This window comes from Miscanthus floridulus, chromosome 19, assembly GCF_019320115.1.
Source record: "Miscanthus floridulus cultivar M001 chromosome 19, ASM1932011v1, whole genome shotgun sequence".
Lineage (NCBI taxonomy): Eukaryota > Viridiplantae > Streptophyta > Magnoliopsida > Poales > Poaceae > Miscanthus > Miscanthus floridulus.
Genome location: NC_089598.1, coordinates 100364408 through 100370605, shown reverse-complemented (window position 1 = coordinate 100370605; position 6198 = coordinate 100364408). Strand labels below are relative to the sequence as shown.

General features: G+C 45.8%; 1 long non-coding RNA gene across 3 annotated transcripts; it reads right to left on the bottom strand.

The window, feature by feature from the left end:
- Positions 1-2085: 2085 nt before the first annotated feature.
- Positions 2086-4493, bottom strand: LOC136529838 (uncharacterized). 3 transcript variants are annotated; one of them, XR_010777431.1, is made up of 4 exons: positions 4471-4493; positions 3459-3547; positions 2997-3169; positions 2086-2917 (listed from the first exon to the last, which is right to left on the bottom strand). It is a non-coding gene; the product is annotated as an uncharacterized lncRNA (long non-coding RNA). The 3 variants fall into 3 exon arrangements; XR_010777432.1 differs by lacking the exon at positions 4471-4493 and having other exon boundaries at positions 2086-2370; positions 2472-2917; positions 3459-3798; XR_010777430.1 differs by lacking the exon at positions 4471-4493 and having other exon boundaries at positions 3459-3798.
- Positions 4494-6198: the final 1705 nt, after the last annotated feature.

The window sequence follows — 6198 nt, the reverse complement described above, 5'->3', positions numbered from 1 at the left end:
ACTCAAAACTCTCATCCATGCATGCAACCAAACAAGATCTCATCTCGTACTGGACCAACAACAAAGACAATCAAACATGACTTGGTGCACGATTTGAGCATGCATCTCACCATCCTAGACTGACTTTCCATCCCGGCTCCCCATCACCGAAGCAACCGATCACCCCGGTTCGCCTCGCAACCTTTTCATTCGCGCGACCCAAACGCTGTGTGCTAGTCAAGTGCTGCGCACACGGTTGGTGCTGTCGATGTGGAGCCTCAAAAGGACGCCAAAAAGGCGCAATCTTGGATATGCAGCAACCTTGTCGTGCTCCTTCCTCCGTTAGCATCATTCTTGAGTTGTGTCAGTGCAATTCGACTCTTTAATAATGGATCATCCACCAGAAATGAAAAAGGAAATATATACTACTAGAAATATCAGGACCTCTCTCTCTCTCAAAACGCATACACGGCTGCCTTAAGAAGCCAACGGCTTCTCCTCAGGCATGTGCCTTGTGATCTAACTTTGCACATTGTCGTATAACACACAGCATAAACCTTGGATTATCTGTCAGCCTGAGGTAGCAGTGGATTTGCTTCAGCAACCTTTGGGGATGGTTGTTTAACATGTGCTTCAACCATGAGCTAGCACGTAAAGTAGCTAAAATGGTCAACAGCAGCACATACTACCTACAAATGCCTTGCATGTTCAAGCATAATCTTTTGAGCAATAATAAAAGTGGCCACGACGGCCACGCCCGCTCGCTATCCAACAAAGCGCCCGCTCAGGGACCTCATAACATGACAGCCACGCCGCACTCGGGTATTAGGCCCAGAAACCAGGACCCATCCCAGCCTTCCTCTTATGCTAGCGCCATCCCTATCATCTTCCCCTCTCTTTCTCCCCACAACATCGAACCACGGTCAAGCATCGCCGAGAAAGGAGCTCACCTAGCCTTTTACACCAAAGTGAGAACCAAAGTGTTGTGAATATATACTTAATTATTGCCTAGCAACATGGTGCATGTGCAAATCTCCTATGAATTTAACAAAGGTAATTAAAGGCATCCCCGTTCCTATTGCAATTATTGAAGTTACAAGCTAGGCATGCATCTCATGAAAATTGTGTGCCAAAGAGTCCAAATGCTCTGTGACTTAGGCCATGCATGGCCATAACCAGATTACCATGCAATGAACAAGAAAGATACAAACGAACAGCACAAAACTGCACGTCGCCAATCTGACTTGGATAAATATTGAATGATGTTCACTTGGTCACATAAATTCACTTCTCCCACCTCCAACCCATTCCTCCTAATCGCACTTGTGGCCTCTCTTGATCGGCACCAGTTTCTCTGCAACTGCTCCGTATGTGAAATAGTAATGCAGCACTTATCTCATAACATTCCACTAATAATAAGTGTACCATCGGTGTCAATTTGATTGAAAACTGATAGACAAGATTATCCTTATGTCAAGTTTCGAAAGGGCGATATAGCAGATTTTGTTATTCATTTTCAATCCATTGTTTCTAGTGAACCATAATGTGCAACGTGAGGCTGAGTCAACTTCATTTTTTTACTAAAAAAACTAAAATAAGAATCGACTAGAAACTGAGACAAAAATAAATTGAAACTGACTTGGAAAACAGAACAACAAATCAAACATAAAGAACATTTGGACACTAAAAACTGTTTGTCATACACCGTGACCGAAAGGAAAAGAAGAAAACGTAGCACTTTGTGGGCTACTAATTGTCTGATACTGTTCACTTCACTTGCACTAGCTGCAGCTGGAAGCTTGGGCTGTTGACGGTTTTGCCTGTCTTCTAAAGGTAAACTTCATTGGAGCTCATCTCAACAACTAGGCAGGTAGGCGCGCTTCGCCGTGCCTGTATAGGGTGAGCTGGTGGCCTATGCGGTTTAGATATAGTAAAATGTTGGCTACAGTATTTTATTAACTTACATATGAACAACAGAGTGAAGTGCTGTTTTATATTAACTTAAAATTACATTAGTTATTGATACAAAAAAAATTGCATTAGTTATAAGTCAGATATTGCCACACAAATGTACAGGCTCTTAGAGGAAGGGAAAATAGTTGTAAATGAGGTAGCATCATATTATTGTCACACAAACAATCCAAACACGTATACAAAAGTACAACTGCTCATGCTGCTTATTGGAACCTCATGTTAGAATTAATTAGTTAGCTAGTGCAGAAACTATTGCATTTCTTTGTTGTTGTCCCAATGTTCTCTCTGCAACATTCTTTTTTCCATCGGCAAATTCAGGTACACCTGAGAACATGCAGATTTTTTAAACAACCAAACATTCATGGTCATACAGAGTTCAGATGAGCAGCTCAAGATCTTTGACAATAATTTCGGTACCTGTAGGGTTCATGATAAGAGCAGAGCAACTATCAATATCAATAGGGCTAAAAACTGTTACATGAAACATTTTAGCAAATAAGAATAAATGAATGTATCACCTATTGGAGGAGATTAACTATCTGCTTATTCTGTACCGAGTATATTTATTGCCTAAACAAAAAAAATATCTTAAGAGAACTTTGTCAGTAGTTAGTTATTTCAGCTTATGATGAGTAGCAGGAGTGCAGGACAATGGATTCATGTTAGAACCTCACATGACACTTTTCAGCAAAGATGAATAAATCAATGTATCTGTTCATATTTTCACATACTGTATGCATTTCATATGGGGGTTCATATTGTAGGTAAAAAAAAACATATAACAGAAATTACAGAAGGAAAATTATATCCCAGTTAAATTCACTTTCAGTTTCTGTCCCACTTTCTACTCATCTAACTCACTTAAGATCTTGTGAGTTTTAAAAAAATATATATATATACTGCGGTTTGATCGGTTTGCAAAATGTGTACCTCCCAGCTGTAAGATCGTTCCTTAACTTGTACGCTTCCAAAAAAAATGTTAGAGAAGAATTAGCACCACAAACATATACCCCAAGCAAAACAGCCGGTCTCTATTGGCGTACCTTCAATCTGCGAACTGCATTCTTATGTAGACAGGGATTTGCCAGATCATTTTAGGACAGGTACACTGGAAACAATGATATATGGACTGAAGCACAAAGCAGGCCAAGGCAGGAGTGACGTGAAACAGAAGGCATCAATTTTATTGGACCTAATCCCCGCTCGATTGCACCCCCTGCAAGTCCGAAGACCGGTGAAAAAAAAGGATATGATGAATTTTGTACATGGTTCAGTTCCGTGCATACCATGAAGCAGCGTGAGCGGTGTCAAATCTATCTGTATTGGCCAAATCAGGCAAATGGCTAGATCAGGCATGATTCAAGGCGATGAACGGAAGAATTATATGAAATAACCTGCAATCTGCTCACCTAACTACATTAGGTTGTCCCAATCCCAGCATTTAAAAGGTCTAAGAAGCATATTGATTGGTCGCTCAAAGAAAGAGATGCAATTGGTGTACTGACCAGATCTGGGAGTCCCGGTTACAGGTGATGTAGTGAAGCGAGCTGCGGGAGCATTGGCTGGTCTGCGGCTGTGGCAGTTGTGATAGGATCTTGGCATAAGAAACAAACTATCTCAGTTAAAGAAAGAAACACATTTTTTTAGGTTTGACATAACAAATCATATAAAATAATTTATGCAAATGTCAGGTACGGTGCAGGCCATTGCTAGCTGTTGCTGATCATTATGAATGGCCAAGAAAATATAGGTTCAGCATAGCATATGGCAAACCTGGTGACCAACACATGCATAATATATGACACTTTATATCAGTCATGACTCATCACATTGAGAAAGCTTATAATCAAGCTAGATTTAATGGTTTTCAATACTAAAGATCACAAAAGAAAACATCATGCCTTGCATTAAATACAAATAAAATGTAGAAAAATTTATAGCATGGCCCTGAAAGGAACCAATGAGCATGAAAGGTCTGTGCATATGTAATAGATAGAGAAAATTGTGAAGCCGTAACTAACAGCATGAGAAATTCAGATATGATGTTCACACTGCAAACCTTTACTGCTCATTTAAGATTAAATCCATAACAAGCAAAACTGAAGTATGCATTAGATAAAAGTGTCATATTCTATTTACTTCCTATACACCATGGCAACAAAAATGTTTTGCAGCTTTGAATCTAGTTTAAACAATTGCTACTAAAGCAGAATTGAAACGCATTGGAAAAAGAGGAGCGGGAATTTCATAATAGATCAATTCAGCATAGTAAAGCATATATGATTGTAACGAAACTAAAAAAACTAAAAACCAGAAGAAATTGCTGTAATTGTTATGTAAATCATGCCAACCATAAATCAAAATGCTCACTTCCTTGTATCAAATGCTGACTTGTACAAATTGTGATCAATTATCAAATCAGTGTTCCAGAATCATAATCCCAGTAGTACATGTACATGCCTTCAGCTATGAGCAAAAGCAAACAACCACAAGAGAGGAGAGAGAAAAAACACTCACCACTGTACCCGCCTCCAGTTTCACCATGGCGGATGAGCCCAGGTCACGTCATGGCGTAGTCTACAGCGTCGGCGGCGTATACGCGCACTAGAGCCTATCCGTCGTGCGCGCGTATAAGACTGCGGGCCGCGCCGCTCGCTGGGCCGGCACGCACACCCGGGCGCTGCTCCCGCTGCCGATCCGCTGTGCGCACGTGTACGGCCACGGGCACGGCTCGCACACCCAACCGAAGAACATAAGACCACGACGCCGTGGCCACCGGTGTAGGGCTGTGCCGTGCGCGTATGGAGGCGAGACTCCGGGAGCTCAGAGTGCCCGGGAGACGGGCTGCGGCGGAGTCACAGCAGGCGAGGCTGAGACCGAGGCGTGGGAGGCGACCGGCCACGCCGCCACGAGATCCTGGGGCCGAGGCCGAGGCGAGCGACCGCGGCTTGAAATAGCGGCGACGGGACGACGACGGCCTCCGTAGCAGGCGCGGCCTACGCGGCGCGAGAGCCGGCACCGGCCGCCACGTCGCCCCTCATCACCTCTGCCTCCCTCAGCCGATCCCTCCTCCTTCCGAGAAGGGCGCCAGGCACCCGGCGGGGGAACGGGAGGAGGTGAAGCGGATCTGTGGAAGGAAGGCAACAGAGAGGCAGCTGGCGGCATCCGGGAGCGCGGCGGGCGATGGGGACGAAGCGGAGGCGTCGAGGCGTGAGGCGTTTTTCTTTTGACGGGTGCTGAGGGAGGGGAAGAGGGACAAAGCGGAGGCGTCGAGGCGTGAGGTTATTTTTTTTTCGACCAAAGGCGCCCGCGGAGCGTTGAATGGACCGGGAGACAGGAAAAGGAGGCGGACACACGCACGAGGCACGTGGATGCGTCCGATTCGTGAACAGCAACCGTACAGTAGCTGAAGCGCTCTCGTCGCGCGGATGCTAGGAGCTTTATGGAGTTTCATAAATAGCGGCGACGGGACGACGACGGCCTCCGTAGCAGGCGCGGCCTACGCGGCGCGAGAGCCGGCACCGGCCGCCACGTCGCCCCTCATCACCTCTGCCTCCCTCAGCCGATCCCTCCTCCTTCCGAGAAGGGCGCCAGGCACCCGGCGGGGGAACGGGAGGAGGTGAAGCGGATCTGTGGAAGGAAGGCAACAGAGAGGCAGCTGGCGGCATCCGGGAGCGCGGCGGGCGATGGGGACGAAGCGGAGGCATCGAGGCGTGAGGCGTTTTTCTTTTGACGGGTGCTGAGGGAGGGGAAGAGGGACAAAGCGGAGGCGTCGAGGCGTGAGGTTATTTTTTTTTCGGCCAGAGGCGCCCGCGGAGCGTTGAATGGACCGGGAGACAGGAAAAGGAGGCGGACACACGCACGAGGCACGTGGATGCGTCCGATTCGTGAACAGCAACCGTACAGTAGCTGAAGCGCTCTCATCGCGCGGATGCTAGGAGCTTTATGGAGTTTCATATGTCGGGGTAGCCGCCATAGCAGATAAGGGCCAGTTTGGTTGTCGAAAAATTTGGCAAAACGCTACTGTAACGTTTTCGTTGTTATTTGGTAATGAGTGTCCAATCATAGTCTAATTAGGCTTAAAAGATTCGTCTCGTGGATTTCGTCTAAACTGTGTAATTAGTTTTATTTTTTATTTATATTTAATGCTTCATGCATGCGTCCAAACACTACTACAGAATGGACTTGTTGTCCCGGGCGGTAACGGCCTTTAGTCCCGGTTACCGCGCCGGGACAACGATCCCG